Source organism: Neomonachus schauinslandi, chromosome 7, assembly GCF_002201575.2.
Source record: "Neomonachus schauinslandi chromosome 7, ASM220157v2, whole genome shotgun sequence".
In the NCBI taxonomy this organism is placed as follows: domain Eukaryota; kingdom Metazoa; phylum Chordata; class Mammalia; order Carnivora; family Phocidae; genus Neomonachus; species Neomonachus schauinslandi.
This window is the reverse complement of record NC_058409.1, coordinates 51,537,894-51,554,678: the sequence shown is the minus strand read 5'-3', so window position 1 is coordinate 51,554,678 and position 16,785 is coordinate 51,537,894.

Genomic DNA, 16,785 nt, shown 5'->3' with positions numbered 1-16,785 from the left:
AGAAGAAGAAGAAGAAGAAGAAGAAGAAGAAGAAGAAGAAGAAGAAGCAGCAGCAGCAGAAGAAAAAGAAGCAGCAGCAGCAGCATTCAGCAGTGATTGTGGCCTTGAGTGAGTGGCAGGACAACATTCTATCCACTGCTTCCTTGGTGGCAAGTTTCCTTGTAGGTCTGAACCAGAGTGGAAATAGGGGATGTCTGTGATCTTTCATACAGGGGGTAACACATCACTAGGTATTCGTATCTCAGTGCTGACAGTGGGTCATTCAGGTGTGGGTTCAGGGGTCTCGTGCAGAGAAGGCTTCAGTGACCTGGGTGGAGCCTAAGTGGGAAAGGGTACATTCTGACTGACGCTGGGTGCAGCCGTGGGCTGTGGAGAAGAACGGCTCCCCTCTTTGCAAGGGTTCAGCCTGAGACACACTTGAATGTCAAGTACTCTTGTACCATGGCCTTGCCACCAGAACAGTTGGGAAGCCTAAAAATGGAACCCTCCCCCCGTCCCCAGACTTGCTTTATCATGTACCTCATCTACTGCCACTGTTGTTTCTTTCTTTTTAAAATTGTTAATTGTGGGAAATTACACAAAACATAAAATTGACATTTAAACCATTTAAGTGCACAGTTCAGTAGGGTTAAGTACATTCACACTGTTGTGCAACCAAACTCCGGAACTCTTCTCATCTTGCAAAACTGAAACTCTATACCCATTAAACAATTCCTCGTTCCCACTCCCCCTGGCCCCAGGCAACCATCATTCTACTTTCCATCTCTATGAATTTGAATGTTTTAGATATCTAATGTAAGTGTCATCATATTATATTGATCTTTTTGTGACTGGCTTTTTTCCCTCCGCATAATATCCTCAAGGTTCATCCATGTTGTAGCATTTGTCAGAACTTCCTTCCTTTTTAAGGATGAATAGTATTCCATTGGTGAACACACAACATGTTGCTTATCCATTCATCGGTTCATGGACACTCCGGTTGCTTCTACCTCTTGGCTATTGTGACAAATGTTGCTATGAATATGGCTGTGCAAATATCTCTTTGAGATGCTGTTTTCAATTCTCCTGGGGATATAGACCATTGTTTCTTGTGTTCAATGGTCACTGGAGAGAAAAAAGAAGGGGAAACTACCAAAAAATTTTAAAACTTCACCAAAAGCTGTGTAAAAACCCATAAAGACAGTGTAACAGCCCAGCCAAGAGAGGAGAGAAACCCACAGCCATACTGAGCAGTTCCAGAAGCAATTTCTAAGCCCCAAATGTTGGGCAGCTGCCAACCCTTGTGGGGCTAGAAAAGAATCTGGAGCTGCCATATCCAATTCCCTCATGGGTTCCTCAGTGATACCACAGTTAAATCCTTGCTTTGGGTCCTGCATTCACTTGGGCATTATTTGAAATTTGTTCTCATAGAGAGTCAAGTCTAAATAGCTGGAGATTCCAGCCATAATAACCAGCCACTCCCAGCTCTGCTCTAGAGGCTCTAGACAGAAGGCAATAGTCATAAAAGATGTTGTTTAGCCTTCAGGTGTTTTTTCTCCTTAGCTGTGGAAAGAAAGGCTTGGCCTATCAGCAGAGCCCAACTGCACACCATCTGGGCTCTCAGGGGAAGGTGGATGGAAGTGTGGTTTGCTCTAGCCTTGTTGTGTAGGGCTAGAAGCATGGCAGATATCCTTTACAGAGACCCTGTGTATCTCTCCCCTTTCTGGGAGAGAGGGGGGCTTGTAGGAGGTCCCCATGTCCCCTAAAAAGGCCTGGTTCTGGGGGAAGCAGGGAGACGCACAAGGTGAGGATGCCTCATCCCTCTGGCAGGAGTTGTCCCTTCTAAGGTTCTTAGCTACAAGTACCAGGCTGCAGCTGTCTCTAGGGGAATGGGTGGGGGTGGCAGAAGGCAGTGGAAACATGCTCAGGGCTCAAAATTTTCGTGCTTGAAGCCTAAGAAGAGAGGCCTTGGTGCCTTCTGTCATCACTCTGCACTAAGGGGGCTTCTGGCTGGCATTCCCCGATGGGCTAAGTCAAACAGGCCTGGAAGGGAGCAGGGCGTGGCTCTGGTCCCAGAGGCATGCTTCCCAGAGGCTGTGTTCTCTGGCTCCGGAGGGCAAGGGCTGCTTGGAGCTGCCGCATTGGTTGTGCACACTGGCCCCTTTTCAGGATCTGCACTTGGAATCCTGATAGAGCTGGAAGGGGCCCTGGAGATCTTCTGGTTCAAGCTAGTCATTTTATAGAAGTTTTAATCTAGTCGGACATGTGAAATGACTTGCCCCAGGCCACAATGTTAAAAAAGCAGATCCAGCAGCATAACCCGAAAGTTTCTTTCCTTCGCCTTGCAGGGCTTCCTCTGAAGTTAGGCACAGAGTCTCAGGCTAGTTGTCTCAAGCATGATAAACACAGCTTCAATCAGGAAAGAGGCCATCACAAGGACATGTACAATGCCGGCAGGTAATAACAGGTACGTGCAGGATGTAGAGAAATTTGGCTTCGGTCAGTTCAAAAGATGGCTCTTCCTGAAATCTCTCTGCTACTAATCAAGTTCTTGAAAGAGTCTCTCTTCACAGAGAGAACCTATATTCTCTGGCTCCATTTAGTTATTTTCTCGAGCTGAGCAAAAAATCCTCTCTTCTGGTCGCCCGAATAATAGTTCTTTTCTGAGACTTCAAATCGATAAACCCAAATGATCTTTTCTCTTTGTTGATCTGTCTTCCATTTTCTCCTTGATTGGCTTCTCCAGACCTGGATGTATTTGACCTGTCTGCAGAAGCCAGGGCAGTACCTCTCCCAGTAATCTGGAGCCTTCCACACCGAGCCCAGACGATCCAGATCGCAGCTACTGCCTATCCCTGAGTATCTTCTATGCGCCAGAAGCATTCCCATATACTATCCTAATCTTCACAACAGTCCTAAGTGACAGCTGCAGTGACACTCTGCAGGGCCTGAGGCTGGGAGGCTCTGCTGTGCTTGAAGTTCTAAGAGGGAAAGGGAACGGGAGAGGGAGGGGGAGCAGGGGAGAGCGAGCGGGAGTGGGAGAGGGATTGGGAGCAGGGGAGAGGGAGTGGGAGAGGGTATTGCATTCAGGCCTGACTGAGGAGGATCTTTCCCCTCACCACAGCCCACCCTGCCCCAACTTTGCCTGGTGAGAGATGCTTGGGCAGCTAACTCAGTAACGTACAAGATTCCAGGATTCATAGGGAGGCCTAGAAAGCGGGGATCAGTTAGCCCTTTGGCATTATCTGAGGCTGTATTCTAAGGCCTGGACTTCGGGATGAACAGTCATGGAAAGGGTTACCCCAGCTGTGTTCACCCTGTGGCATCTAAAGAGTTTAGAGCTGCGTCAGAAACCTTCCCCCAGTGAGCAGACAGGATTCTAGAGAGGACACTGCCTTCCTCAAAGGACGACCCTTACTCTCTCTCCGAGGACACAGCAGCATCTCCTATGCCTGCTCTTCCCTCAGAGGCATGCCCGTGGGGAGCTTGAGAGGCACGGGACCACAGAGCCCCATGCTTGGAAGAGACTTTGGAGGTCATCTGGTCCAGTGATGTTCAAATGTGTCATCAGCAGAAGAAACTTTATCTACATGAAATCTTACAGGGAGATTGTAGCGGATTCTATTGATACCATGCATGTCCCCTCAGCCCACTCCAGGGATCACCTGCAACAGATTCCGGATGCTCCCGAGGCTGTGACTGGCCAGGTCCAGGTCACATGCACTTTTTGGAAAGAAAGGAACAGGGCAGTGCCAGCTCGACCTCCTGAGACTGGGAGACAGGTACTTTCCTAAAGCACATCAGAGGGTGTTACTAGAAGAAGAGTAAGTGGGTGCGGACTACACCAAAGCCACAGAGGTCACTTCTAGCAGTATCGCTCATACTTTAAAGTGAACACAAGTCACCCAAGGACCCTGTAGACACAGATTCCTGGGGCTCACAGTCAAGATTCTAATTCAGGACATTTGGAATCTACATTTCCAAGGGTGCTGATGTTGCCAGTGCCAGCGCCTGGCACGACGGTGCTCAAGGACCATGAAGTTTCTCAAGCTGCTGCTGAAGCTTCTGGAGTAGTGCCCTGGAGACAGGCCTCTTCGAGGACTCTGTGGGATATGGCCAGAGAGCAGTCTGCTCTGCCATGTCTTCCTGGGTATTACTGTCCCCTGTGCTCTTCTTGTAGATCAGGAGATGGTGGGCTTGGCCAAAGGAGGCCTCTTTCCCTTACAGATCCTTTCCTAAGCTGTGGCCTTCTGTTTTAGGAAGAGGAAAGGAAAAAGGATTGCACTGGAGGGACCCAGAGCTAGGGTGTGGGCCACATGGGAGTGATTTGTCCACCCTGAAGAAAGACGTCTCTGAAAATAAAGATTGTGTCCTTCACCTCCTAACCCCTCACCTCAGCAGAGGGCAGGGAGGGGGTGGGCTTTTAAGAGTCTCATGCTCTACCGACTGAGCTAGCCGGGCGGGGTGGGCTTTTAGAGACCCGAAAAAGACCAATGCCCCAGAAGTGCTATGTGCTGAGACAGGTTCCTTTCAAACGCATCCAGATGGACCTAAAGACCGAGCCCCTGAGGCGGGAGCTGGGTTGAGGTGAGACCTGACGGGCCCATGGCGGCCGAGGCAGAGGCAGCAAACTGCAGTCTTGTCTGACCTACTCGAGGCATCAGAGGCGCTAATAACTCCAGTCCGGCCCAAGACACATATAATAGAGGTGTAGTATCAGCCACGTCGTACACCGTCTACATTCTTCAATCGCCAGATTACAAAAGTAAAAAGAAACAGGTGAGCCTGATTTTCATACTGTATTTTGCTGAACCCAACATACCCAACACATTATCATTTCAACACATACAGAATTTAAAAATGATTCCTCAGGTATTTTCCATTCTTTTCTTCATGTACAATCTTTGCAATCTGGTGTGTACTATACAGGGGTGGCACATCTCCTTCGGGACCAGACACATTTCAAGTGCTCCCTGACCACACGGGGCCGGTGGCTGCTGAATCGGGCAGCGCGGCTTTCATTCCAGCAGGCCAAAGCTGTCCTCCATCGCTCCCCGTCTTCTTCCTCTTCCCAAAAGATGTGGGTGTCACTTGGATGCTGAGCAGAGATAGTAGCAGGCCCAGCGGAGGGTCAGTTGCAGGGGTGGTAGTGGGTGTGGAAGCTCAGGCGGAAGGATGGCAGCCGGCTGGTTCTGTGACGTTCTCTTCTGTGCTGGTGGCTCTGTGCGTGAGTCATGCTGGGGGCAGGGAGGCTCTCTTCTGACGTGGCCCTGAGGGCCTTTGTGTGTGGGGGCAGGAGGGAGGGGCTGACAGAGGGGAGGAGGGGTGCTGAGGGAAAAGGGAGGGATGCGTCTGGAGTCACAAAAATAGACCTGTCTGTGGGCTGGTCACAAAAACTCAAAATACCATTTCCCCATGCAGGGGACAAGCAGGACAAGGCAAATGTTAAAGAGGTTTATGTTTTCACAGTTAACATACTCAGGAAAGATCATGAAGACTAGGGTCCTCAGAAAGATCAGGATCTGCGGCTCTTTTAAAAATTGGATCCTAGGGGGCGCTTGGGTGGCTCAGTTGGTTAAGCGACTGCCTTCGGCTCAGATCATGATCCTGGAGTCCCGGGATCGAGTCCCGCATCGGGCTCCCTGCTCGGCAGGGAGTCTGCTTCTCCCTCTGACCCTCCTCCCTCTCATGCTCTCTGTCTCAAATAAATAAATAAAATCTTAAAAAAAAAAAATTGGATCCTAGGGGCGCCTGGATGGCTCAGTCGGTTAAGCGTCTGCCTTCGGCTCAGGTCATGATCCCAGGGTCCTGGGATCGAGTCCCGCATAGGGCTCCCTCCTCCACGGGAAGCCTGCTTCTCCCTCTCCCTCTGCCTGCCGCTCCCCCTGCTTGTGCTCTCTCTCTGACAAATAAATAAAATCTTAAAAAAAAAATTGGATCCTAGAGTTGTCTCAGTTCTCCAGACTTGTGTCTGAAGGGCCATTGTTCTTTCCCGAGACACACCGTCTGTTTTCAGCGCTTCCTACCTGATTCGAACATTGAAGAAAAGGTGCCTCATGTACAATCTGCCGCTGGCTTCTAAACTGTGCAGACAGATGTCCTGTCTTTGAAAAGCAGCTGGTCAAACACGCTCTCACAGGACGTAGTCACAGAGCTCAAAGTCTTTTGGGAAGAGCGCTTTCCCCTAGTAGGAGCTACGGCCGTCACTGGGGCCTAGGAGCCCAGGCTAGGTTTAAGCCCCCTCTTGGTACTTGCTAGGCCTCTGCCTCCTGGAGCCTCAATTTCCTCTTCTACCACATGTGGATAATAATCGTTCCCACTTGACGGGATGTTGGGAGCACCAAAGGAAGTAATGGGTGTGCTGTGCTTTAGGACAAAGCCTGGCACGTTCCGCCTTGACTGTTGGGTCTGCCGGAAATCCTGGCTCTCCTGCCATTCAGTGCCATGCTGGCCAGGTGGAATCTTCTTGTTTACCAAAGTGCTGTATGTTTGAATTAGACAGCGCAACATGACAGATGTGGAGTATAACACACAGGGAAGGGGGATTTGGCCACAGCTGCTGAGGGAATTGATGGCAGAACTCAGGACAAAGACCTAGAATTTCTATTTTCCTGTGCTTATTTAGCAGGGTCTTCTGGGTCTCAGAACTAGTGTCTTAAATTTCAGGAAGCATAGAGAGGAAATGGGTAAGGAAGGGTTTGAATATGTAACCCTAGAGCAAACACAGCAGCCCTCATCTAAAAAGGCAAAAAAGAAACCCTTACATGTAAAGTACCAGACACTCAAAAGAACAGATGATACAAATATATAATGTAATACGGAGTCACTGAAAATGCTTAGAGTGAACACTGATGTGACATGGGAAACCTTTTGCATCTATGTCAAAGAAAAAACTGGAAATAAAACTGCACAAAATTTACTGCTAAAAATTAAAAAATATATACCCCCACCCCCAAATGCTCTAAACCAGATGTTATGTTTGCATCTGTTGGACAATAGTTTTTCTTCTTGATGCCTTCGTGTATTTTCTACAAAGAACACTCGCTACTTTCACAATCAGGAAAAACAATGAAGGTTATGAAAGATTTTCAGCTCCGGTTTCCACTAGGGAGCCTGTAGCTCATTCTCTCTCTCACAGCCTTGCAGGACTCCTAGCGGCTTCAAAGCCTGCTCTGTTTACAAAAGGATGATTATGTGGGGTGTCCAGGGAGATTGACTGAGAGAGAACAAAGTGAGACATGTTTTATTGAAGATGCTAACCAGAGTCAAGACAGTCTCACAACAGAAACCTTTAATGAATTCAGTGGACGGCTGTTCCAGTCAAAGTAAATTGGGTAAATGGCAAATGGGAATGTTAGTGAGCTCTGCAAGGGAGGATGATAGACTTCTTTATCTATTTCTATAGGGAAGAGATTACAAATAAAGTCCAGATGATCATGGTTTTTATTTAGTCAGGGATGGATTAACTTAGTTGATCGGGAGTCTCGTGAGCTCAGCGGCAGAGTTCGTCCTTCCCCCCTCATTCCATGGGTTTTCTTCCCAATCCCGAGTGGGTTCTGCCTCCCTCCTCCCTGGACTCAGAGTCTTGCCGGTGGCTGTCTTCCCAAACCTGCCTACTCTGTCTTGCTACCCGAATGTAGTCCTTCTACCTTAGATCTGGTTGTTCCTGTCTGCCCAGCCACCTTGCGTCTGTCCATTGTCCCCGTATTTCTTTGTTGCATTTGACCCTTAGTCTGTGCCTCAGGTCCCGGCCCTGCAGCTCTGGTGAAATTAGTCTTGTTTCTCTTTCATGTCTGGTCTCAGCTGTGAGAGCCGCAGGTGAGAGCCTTCTTCCTCTCGTGTGCCCAGGAGAGATAGCTGCACATCACTGACCATTTGCATTTTCGCTAGAATCTCTGTGACTCTGTTATTCTCAACAGTCATTCCACAGCTGTAAGAACACAGAGGACCAGGGGATGGATACTGAGGGCTGGGGCAAGCCTGCCCAGTGAACTTAGTTCTGCCACTTCCTAGTTGGGAGACTTTGGGCAGGTTACTTAATCTCTTTCAGCCACAATTCCTCATCTGCAAAATGGTGATTATAATAGTTTCTTGTTAAGGTGATTTATTACATGTAAAGTGCATCTGCGTGGTCTGGCACATAGCCAGTGCTCCATTAATATTAGTTGTTAACAATATTTTAATTTTATTATAAAAGCAACCTAACCTATCAGGTAGGAAGAGCCTGGGCTCCAGAGTCAGGAAGACCTGTTTAAACTGCTCTTCTGACCGTGGCTACCAGGGGCATACCTGTGTGCTTCAGTTCCATCTATGAAATGGGATAATAAATAGTACAGACTCCAAGGCTTGTAGTAGGGACTACCTGAAATAATGGAGATGAAGCACTTGCAAAATGCCTGATACATAGTGCCGCCAGATGTTTGCTATTGTTTGCATGACACATGATGGACAGTCTCTCCAGCTTTTTCTAGGAAGGATGACTATGAAATTATTATTATTATAAAGATTATTATCATTATTTTATAGCATTCCAGAGTTGACATTTGAATTCTAAAATAGATCAAGCTTTCATGGTTGTGCAGCAGAACCATAACAATGTAAGAGTGAGATCAGGACCAGGATTGGCAAGCTTGGTTTTCCCTCTGTCCAGGAAAATGAGCTCATTTTATCCTAAACCAGATTCTATTTGTCTCGAATGCACATGAGCTGAAACCAAGGGGCGTCTGAATGGGTGAATCTGACGGCCAAAGGCAATGTGTTCAGGTGCACGTGTGGATCATAAGGTTATGATCTCATTTCTTTACTTAATATAATATAAAGCAAAAGTGAGAATCCTTTCAAAAAATTATATTTTGTTCAAGACTACAAAAGTGACTCAAAATCGTCCTAGGAATCACTAGGAACAGGAAAATATGACCTCAGGGAGCCAGCTAGGGGTAGCTAGTCATCTGGAGAAAGCCAGCTTTTGACATCATTACAAAACCTCCCTGGTTTCAAATGATCATAAAGCTCAAGGAGGAAAACTTTCCTCCTTGAAGGAAACATGCTGTGTGAAAACTAAACTTTGTCATCACTTAAATCTCTCACTCATAAGTTCCCATTTCCGAAAACCTCTATAGTAAAATCTACCTGTTAGAAAACATAATTGAGGGGTGCCAGGGTGGCTCAGTCGGTTGGGCATCTGCCTTCGGCTCAGGTCGTGATGCCAGGGTCCTGGGATCGAGCCCCACATGGGGCTCCCTGCTCAGCGGGGAGCCTGCTTCTCCCTCTGCCTGCCACTCCCCCTGCTTGTGCTCACTCATTCTCTCTCCTTCTGATAAATAAATAAAATCTTTAAAAAAAAAAAAAAGAAAACATAATTGAATTCTAGATTTGCCAGAACAAGTCACGTAAGTACTAACGCAATACGAGGGTTGCTGTGTGCATGAAATCGGCTTTATGTCAGATATTAAAAAGATTTTATACCCACTGGTTTACTAATAATGAACTGGCTTTATGAACCAGATACCAGACAGGTTTTCTAAGCAAAACCAAGTACCAAGGAATCCAGGGACCAGTGCATGGCTTCTGGGCTTTTCAGTAGAGAGTCAGTTATATATCAGAGTGGGGTTTCTGTATTCAAGCTTAGACTTTGGGGCCACATTGTTTCCCCCACCCATTACCTAGAAGAGTAGTTTCGGAGCTTGGAAAAAGTCCTCAAGGTTAAGCTTGTTTACAAAGCTCGCCAGAGAAAAGCCAGTGTTCTTGACTTCAAGATCTATACGGATTCAACTGAAATGATTAAAAAGGAGGGGATCACCCAAAACCAAAACAAAACACAAACTCAGCAGCTCTCCTCCATTAAAGCGTAGTTGGCTTAGAAGAGGCCATTAAGTAAAAGTGGAATATGCTTTTTTTTTTTTTAAATAGCAATAGAAGGACTATGCACAAATGTCACAGTCGGTGACACCGATCAGGTGGTGTTTATCACACTCCCAGGTATATCTAGTGCTGTGATGCTATGGTACCTGCCACACAAGTCAGTCTAAACAGAACGGGGCTTTCCTCTTACACTCTAGTATGTTTACAAAGTGCTACAGGTGCTGGCTGAAAGCACCCGCTCCCAGGCACCACCCCCCGAGGCTCTGATCCAAGAGGTCCCAGGTACATCTGGGAATCTTCATTTTTCTTGAGGAAGTGCATCAGGTGGTTCTGAGATAGACAGTCCACAGACTGCACTTTGAGAAACACTTGATTTAGCAAACACAGGAAATCATTAACCAAATCAGAGCACTGCACATTGCAAAATGAGGAAGACTAATAAATTCCATAGTATAATTCTATAATTATGGGAAGGCCAATGTATTTAAAAGTTGTCTAAGATCTGTTTTTAAAAATTTGCAGGTAAGTGTTTAAAAGGGCTAGTAAGCCCTTAGAAGAGGCATGGAAGTGAACCCAAGCCAGCTGGTTTATTTAGTAAGTGATATTAATCAATTCCATGTATATTAGTATCTAGTGGTAGTCCAGTGGTTCTCTACTTTGGATGGATGTATAGTAGAATCATCTGGGAGCTTTGAATAAACTCACCCTTGGGTCCCAGCTCCAGAGATTGACCCAACCGTTGTGGACTAGGGCCCAGGCATGGGCAAGTTTATAGAGCTGCTCAGGTGATTCAGATGTGTAGGTGAGGCTGAGAATCACTGACTACCTGCTATATCCATCCCCATTCTCTCTCACACAGACACACACACACTTAAAAAAAAGAGAGGTAAGGAAACTATAGTGCAGAGGGATTAATCAATTTGTCCAGGCCAAAAATCTAGTTGCTGCATACTGAGGTAGGCTCCCATGTCAGAAAATTAGACAGCAAAATGCTCAGGCGAAGGGAAGATACCCTGATAGAAGAAAGGTGTGAAATCAAGCTGCCTCTGGTCTCCATGCAACCCAGAAAATAAAGAATCTGCACTAAACAAAGGGAATTGCAGGGAAGACTATTTCATTGGGGTTAAAAGCTTCAAAAAAGGGATGCTTTCCTTTGATGAAGAAGGCACAGAAAAGTACTAGAAGGTATAAAGTGTATTCCCAGGAGGCAAATTAACCCCTTTCTGGTGAGTAGAAACAAGGTGGTTACAGGTTGCACAATATTTGGGAGGCAGCTTGGCATCTACCACCCCCTGCCTTTCTCCCTACCAGAGCTCACGGCAGACATTATTCATTGTTAGCAAGATTCTCTCTCCTGACCTCAGGCCCAGCCTCAAAATGTTTCTTAATACAGAACTCACCCACCACCAATGCATCCAGTTGGGCACATGAGGTAAAATGTATTTGCCTTCTCTGGTACAGTGGACTCGCACCTAACTTTGAGTATCAGCTTGGCCCATCCCTACTGTGTGGTTTTGGGCAAGTTACTAACATTTCTGCATTTCATTTCTCCCATGAGTTAAAAGGAAGGAAAAAGAATGCTCATCTTGCAGTTTCATGTAAGGTAAATGACAAATAGAGTGTCTGGCACATAGTAGGCCCTTAATAGTGGTAGCCAGAACTGTAGATTTTCTGTGAAGTCATGAGAGTGAGTATGACTGTCAACGGCCTTGAGGTAGACATGTAAAAATAGGTAAGACTCCAACATAGAACCTTGGAGGCCTTGTTCAGTAAGACCCTAGCCTGTGTGGAATCCCATATTTTACAAGGATGTTTCAAGCTGCGGATGAAGTAAATGGGACTTGCCAAATCCCATGAGTTCACTGCATGACCCGCTGACTGCACATGGAGTAAATGCTCAGACGACAGAGCAATTCTTCACTCCAACATCTGCAATTAGTCCCTGGATTATGAGAGCAGCAGGAAAAAACCAACATGGGTGAGAGACACTCAGAGGCCAGGGACAGAGGTCTCTGTCTGCCCATTTCACTCCCCTCCCCTGCCCAAATCGCCATCTCCTCTCATTTCATCCTAATCACAGCCCGTAAGGTGTGTTATTATAAGGATGGTGCCTGTTTCACCCCCAGAACACTGAGGTCAGTGGAGCTAAATACCCCTCATGTTAGTGGTAGAGCTGAGATCTGAGATCATGCAGGTAGACTCCAGAGCTCTGTGCCAGGAACCAGACACGGTTCTCAAGATTCCTTCCCCCAAAATACATGCATAAATAGATCCTTCCAGGGGAGCAGGCAGGTAATATTCTTGTGTTCCTTGACCACTCAGATTACTGGAATAATCTAAGAGCAACAGTCCACCCCCATTAAATAAAAGCCCTGATCCTTCTTGTCAGTTACATTAGTTCAACTAGAGAATTAGAGGGCCAGGGAGCTGGAAGCTACAAAGCAGTGGTAATTTGTGTGGATGTATTAATTTGCTTTGATTTTCCCCAGTTAAGAAATGAGGAGATTCGAATTCAGTCTTTATACCCTCACACTCGAGAAATCTTGTCAGTAGCACTTTGGGTCCTCTAAGAGTTCGAAGTGCTGTTGTTGGCAGGTAACATGGAACCCAGAGTGAAGAAAGTAAAATAAATACAGCATCTTTATATGTGATGGGCTCGAAAATCAAGATAAATCCTCACAGGACAAAAATAAGATAAATGACTAAGCATGCACAATGATAATCTTTAAATGGATTATTATAGGCTGTGTGGTGCTAGCCTCTCTGGATCGGTGGCCACCGCATTGGGTTTCAATGCCATCAAGATATGGGAGATTTTGTGGAGGGGCTGGGGTTTTTGGTGGGTGTTTGAAAGAAAACAGAGCTGGCAGATGCTCAGAAACCAATGGGTTTTAAATGTGCCCAGAATGCACTTTCTTCTCTTGCAGATACAAGAGAGAGGATTTTATTTTAGAGGAGGATTTGTGGTTTGAATTAGAATAGCACTATTGTGACAAAGTTGGCTTTCAGGCTAAGTGATGTATTGTCTGAAAATTATATCTATGCCTTCGGTGGGAGCTCAGAGTGGGTTATAGCTTACTATTATGTTTTGAAAATAAGTCTATAAGCAGTAAGCAAGCAGAAGTTCTTTAGTGATATTGACTTACATGTCATTTTCCATCAGCCTAGGAGCTGTGATGATATAGATTAGGTTCCCTGGATGAAGGCTGGAAGTAGTTCATCAGTGTGGCAATAGAAGTTTGGATGCTTCTAGAGTTTCATGGAAGAAAAGTATTTGGTCACATTTGGAGGATAACCTTAAAGTGCTTAAAAATGTACTGGGAAATTTGGACAAATTTTGTAAAAATGGTGTCACTTTCTCTCTCATAAATCCACCTTTGAAAAGGTGAAGTGAAATGGCACATTGGGTAACCAGGGATTATCCATTTGGAAAGTTTATGAGATGATATGGTCAAGCCAATGAATAGGATTAAATATTCATTGACGCCCAGAGAAACATCAAAGAGAGTCAGACCACAGATCTCACAATACCAGATAGATCTTCAAGCCTATTGGTTTCCTTCAAGTTCTAAAGTGCATGGGTCACATGACCTGACGAATATTAATAATGGCATCTAAGACCATTTCTGCCTGAATTCTCAGGTCCTGGGAAGTGGACTGGGAAGGGCAGAGAGAGGCATGCCTCTCTGTCTAATTGGAAATGCTTAAACAAAAAAGTGTCCAGAAATCTCAATATATTTAGAATAATACTCTGCTCTTTTGGAAATTAATGAAGTGGGAACAATTATGTCAAGTCTGAAAGGAGTCTTTAGAGAAAAGAAGGCTGAATAATGGCTATTGTAAGTTGCGAAGACAGAAGCCAGGAATTGCTATGTTTGAATATTTGACCCATCAATTCTAAGGGAACTAATAGAAAACAAAATTGAATTGGTAATGAATTCATTGGACATCCAAGCAGTATTCTACAAATGGGTTATGAATCACTCAAATTAAGGATATCAAGAGTGATATAGATTATAGTAACTTGAGTATTTTGCTTCCTTTTCTACTTGTCTTTATTATTTTTTTGCATTGGTATATTTTACAATTTACTATTTATATCTTTATTATTATTGGGATTTTTTTTCTCAGTTCTTTGTAACATTTTAATGAAACTAATCCATCAGGTTGTAATTCAATTTGGGAAATAAATAGACAATAAAATATTTTTGAAATATTTTAATAGCAAGATTTTCTCTTTGTTTTCTTGGCAGTGGAGGGAGCAGTAATAAACAAAGGAAATAAATTACGTATTGTTGGTCCTAAAATATCCTTTCATAGTTTACTATGCCTCTCTTTATATTTAAAATTTTGAATTTTCTTTGTTTTCAAGAACTAATTGACAATGGAAATGTCATTTAAACATTTCCATATGCATTTTTTCCCCATAACTAAATCAACTGTTGATATGAGATTCCACTACATAAATCAAGTCTGCTCCTATTTCAAGAACCTTGCAAAATGCCTATAAAGCAATAATTAGAAAGAAAATACAGGCCACATAATTGTTACCAAATAAAATTTGGTGAATGTGGAGTTGTTCAGATGATCCCAGAGAACTGGGAGTCAGTGCTTGGTCACAAGGACATCAGATTAATGGGATTAATTGGGGCCTCTAATATTTCCAAATGCTTTGCCCACCTTTAACTTTGCATGACTTCTGGATTAGATGGGCCACCAGAATGTTCTACCACGCTAAATATGGTGGTTCTCCGCAGCTTCATGGCACTCAAGGGAAGAAAAAAAAAAACACTGATAATTATCACCAGAAGGGAAGAGTAGAAACTTTCAAGTTCTCAGAAGGTTTTAAAAAGCCACATTTAGGGGTGCCTGGGTGGCTCAGTCGTTAAGCGTCTGCCTTCAGCTCAGGTCATGATCCCAGGGTCCTGGGATCGAGCCCCGCATCGGGCTCTCTGCTCGGCGGGAGGCCTGCTTCTCCCTCTCCCACTCTCCCTGCTTGTGTTCCCTCTCTTGCTGTGTCTCTCTCTGTCAAATAAATAAATAAAAAAAAAAAAAAAATAAAAAGCCACATTTACATACATTCTATTGGCTCTTGTTATCAAAGAGAACATATTCTAGGGTGACTCTCAGCTGGGAATAGTTGTCATTGCGCTGCTGCAAATGCAGCTTCCCCTCCTCGGTGGGAACTTTGAACAGTGAGCTTGTTCTTAGATGGTTTGTTCACATGAATTCTTCTTTTCTAGTTGTTCAGCCTGTAGTAGAAACAACTTCACAAAAAGACTGAGGCATACACATGTGATAACCAGAAGAGGTTAGAAACAAGCGCATTCTTCCAGTCTATTGGCTGAATTAGGCTATTTTGCTGGGCTCCTTGGCTATCCTCTGGTGGTTCTTCTGCCGAAAAATACTCTTTGCTTCTCCCCTTAAAAACCTGCTGCATCCCCTATTAGTTACTATGGATGTCATCTTCACCTACAGTGCCTCATAAACTGGAAGCTTGTGATCTCTGCTATCTCCTCTCCCTACAGCCAACAGCTCTCATCCTGTAGATCCTGAAAGCTGTCTCTCAAATTCATCCTCTCTCTTTACACTTTCCCTATGGGATCTGTGTTTGAAAGCTAGGCTAGAAAGACATTCAGGACTGTCACTACTTGGCCTCCAATCGCCCCGCCAGCTTGTCCCATAGTTCTGCCATTTACCTTTTTGTACATCCTCAAAACATGGAGGAATATCGGAGGAATTTGGGGCCCCAAGGTTCTGATTGAGACTCAGCTTCTTACTTGCTGAGTAACCTTGGGTTTGTTATTTATGTTTCATGCAGTGTTTGGGTGCTGGAGAGGTGGCTTGGGGTTCTATAGTGAACAAAACAGATGAGGTCCCTGCCCCCATGGAGTGTATGGTCTGGTGGAATCACTAAGCACTCAGTGGTAGCATGTTTCTAATAGGCAAATTGTGCCAGAGGCCATTTGTTGCCTACCAAATATCCATTCTCCTCATTTCCTAGATGGCAATGTGTTCTGCTGAGAGAGCACAATTCCCCAATTTCCTTACTGCTTGAGGTGGTCAGTGGGATGCAACTGAAAGTCACTGAGTGGGGCTTCTGGGAAAACTATTTAAAGCATGGTGACTCAATGGAACTCATCCATTTGCCATTTTCTCCTTCATTTCTCTTCCTGGCTAGAATGCCGATAAGATGGGCAGCTGTCTTAGGCAATGAGGCAGCTTTGAAGATGGAAGCATTTTGCTATGGAAAGTGAACAGAGATAGAAGAAACCAGATTAACGGATGACTATGGAGCCTCCAAACCAGCCTTGGATTGCCTGTCTTAGGACTTTTATGGGAGAGAAAAATATAGTAATCCAATATTTCATTCAGGTGTTTTTGTTTTTGTTTTTTAAGTAGGCTCCACTCCCAGTATAGAGCCCAATGTGGGGCTTGAACTCATGACCTGAGCTAAGATCAAGATTTGGACACCCAACTGACTGAGCCACCCAGGTGTGCCCCTCATTCAAGTTCTCTTGAGTTGAGTTTTCTGTTCTGTGTAGTTGAACCTAAACCTAACTTAGTCCACAATCAGCACTTAACTGCCAGATTTGGAAACTCATGACTTTAAATGGTAAGTAAAAAAATCACTTAACTATAATCTTGATAATCATTGCTTGTTTTATTATCATTTAAATAATCACAGTGGTTATGATAATGTCCAATAGTAAGGCAAGATTTATATAAATAAAGATTTGTAGAAATCATGCCTTGACATAATCTACGTTAAATCAATCTTCAAATCATTTCTAAACTGAGGACACAGTTACAATCATGTCTGTCATCCCTGCTTCAAACTGGTCTTAGTTCTCTCTATGTAAATTCTGATTTTCATATTTATTTTAGTTACTGAATATGGCCCAGGAATGCCAAATACTTAACCTACATGCTGCCAACCTACAT